Genomic DNA, 2,845 nt, shown 5'->3' on the forward strand with positions numbered 1-2,845 from the left:
ACACTAATTTGAGTTTAACAACCATATATTTGGAATTATTTTTTTAAAAAAGGCTAACGGTATTCAGTGTCATGATCAGACCATTACATTTAGCAATTAACAGCATGGGTGCAAAAAAAAAAAAAAAAAAAAACCTTAAAACGCTTTGCTGAAATGCTTTATACTTTCCACAGAACAGAAACTAAAATAACCTTTTATACAATTAGTCACAGATGCAGTCCTCACATTTTTTTCACCCAAACACGTGAGTATTGTCTAAAACATGCCTTCTTTGTAGCAGCCAGGTCCAGCCACCACTGTGCTTGACTGAGTTCACAAATCTGTTGTAACCTGTAGCTCCCCTGACATTTCTCTGGCTCTCCTCTCCCTGCTAAGCTTTTTGTTTCCTGGCAGTAATTAAAACCTTCTGCCACTGACAGAGCTACTGCTGCTGCTGGAATCACCAGAGCCACCTTGGTCTCGTGGTTTGGCAAAGTATTGGCCTCTATCACCCTCGGGGCCAGAACTTCTGCCTACAAAGTTTCCTCATTTCATTGGTTCAAAATATGAAGATTGGTTATTGCAACTGCCAAAATCATTGTAACTCCTGCCACCCCTCCAAACTGCCTCCGTCATTACCAAATCCATTCTAGCCATCCCAGCTGCCACCATATCTACCACCATCATGTCTGCCACCAAAGCCATTCTGGCGAAGTTTCCTCCACAACCAAAGTTATCATTCCCACCAAAACCACCTCTGCAACAACCACCAAAGTTTCCAGACCATTTTGGTCTCATTGGCTGAATGAAACACTAGCTGTCTCTTGTTTAGAGTTTTCCTTACTTCAGTTGCGGCGATTCACAATATGGTACTCCTGAATGACAATCTTGTTTACCGAATCACGGTCATCAAAGATTACAAAAACCAAAGCCTCTCTTCTTTCCACTAGTTCGGTCAGTCAAGATTTCAGTCACTTCAGTGTTCCCATACTGTTCAAAATAACCTCTTAGGTGATATTCTTTAGCATCTTCTTTAATGCACCAACAAAATGTAGCATGTTTTCAATTAAAATGTGATTTAAAAATTTTCTCAATAACTTTATCTGACCACAGATAGTAGTACACATTATTCATTAGACAGGCTTCCATCTTTATGCATATTCTGCATTAAAATTATAACTAGATCAACAAAGAGCATCTTCAAATTTGAACATTCTCTATGATACAATTAACAGTTGTTTTTCTTTTTGAACTACAGCTGAATTTCTTAAAGGCACAGTCCCATTGATACTGTAACACATGGCATGAAAACACAGTGCTGGTTTCTTTAATTTTTCTAACAAGGTACCACTTCCCAATTGTCTTTTCCTATGGTCATCTAAGACTCTCTTATTTATGTTAATAGTGGGTGCCATTGCTGATAAGCTACTTGTAATAAATGAGTCAAACAAAAAGGCACAAATTCTGCAGATGGTGGAATAATTCAGTGGGATAATCTGCATAAGCAGATTCATATTTTAATAGAAAACATTTTAATTTAATGTTTGGCTTTGATCACTAGCTTACCGAACATCTCTAATTTTTTTCATCTAGTTTCCACTTTCTTTTTAATTAAAAATTGTACTGTGATTAGTGATTAATCCTTTTCCAAGTAGAAGCATGATTATATTATGCTATGCTATATGGCACAGATTTCCCATTGTTAATAATTTTACTCAGATATGTAGCTTTACTTACCCAGCTCACTTAGTGAAATACTGTTCAATGTGAGGGAAAAGCAAACAAGTCAATGTTAGCTTGTATTTTATTTATCTGAAAAGAAAGTGCAGGGTTTCTGGTCTGGCATGTAATGAGTTAGAAGTCACAACTCCATTTTAACAAGTAAGGAACTGAACAAACTGAAAAATCAACTCTTTTTGTATCTAGCCAAGAAGTAATGTCACAAGGCAAACTGCTGACCCCTAAACTGGAGAAAGAGAGAGGAGAAGACAGAGATTCACAACTCACTAGAGCAGAGATGCAGAAACAGAAATGTCTGCAGGAACTGGTGTCAGGGTAGGAAAACCTGAACTGAACTGCTGGACATCTGAGAAAAGTCTTCCGCTTCCAGCTGGTGGAGAGGAAAAGAAATTACTCTGAAATACACCAGGGTGTTCTGTTCTTTTTAAGGCGGTCTGCCCTCAGGAGAAACTGTTTTACCAAAGTGTTAACTACTGGGGTTTCTTTCAGAGCCTAACCTAACTAGAGGAAGGGAATTAACCAATTCCAGCTCTGTGAAATATTTATAAAGTGCTGAGAATGACAATTCCCCAAACTAGAACTCTACACCCTGTGAAATTATTATTCAAAAGTGAAGAAGAAATAAAAACTTAATCAAAAAAACAAAAATTGAGGGAATTTGTTGCCAGGAGATCTGCCCCATAAGAAATCTTAAAAGATATTCTTTACAGACTAGGAAAATGATGTGAATCAGAAACTCTGGTCAGCAAAAAGAAAGGAAGGGCATCAAGGGAGAAATAAATGAAGGCAAAACAAAAAACTTATTTTTCTTATTCTTATTGATATATTAGATAACAATTGGCTCAAAATAATAGCATGAATGAATGAGAGTATACATATATATGTATATACGATGATGTGTCCTTATATACAGGTGGATTGAACGACAGCCATGATACAAGGGATGGGGGGAGGAATTAGGAATATTTTGTTATAAGGGACTTTCACTATTCATGAAGCAGTATAATGTTATTTGACAGTGTACTTGAATTAGTTGTGAATTAGTATTGTAAACACTGGGGCAATCAATAAAAAAGCAAAAAAAGTACAATTTATATGCTAAGAAGGAAAAGAAAACGGAATCCTA

General features: G+C 36.6%; 1 pseudogene; it reads right to left on the reverse strand.

Moving 5' to 3' along the window:
- Window positions 1–396: 396 nt before the first annotated feature.
- On the reverse strand, window positions 397–1,014 carry LOC105077868 (heterogeneous nuclear ribonucleoprotein A1-like 2; annotated as a pseudogene).
- Window positions 1,015–2,845: the final 1,831 nt, after the last annotated feature.

Source organism: Camelus bactrianus, chromosome 3, assembly GCF_048773025.1.
Source record: "Camelus bactrianus isolate YW-2024 breed Bactrian camel chromosome 3, ASM4877302v1, whole genome shotgun sequence".
Lineage (NCBI taxonomy): Eukaryota > Metazoa > Chordata > Mammalia > Artiodactyla > Camelidae > Camelus > Camelus bactrianus.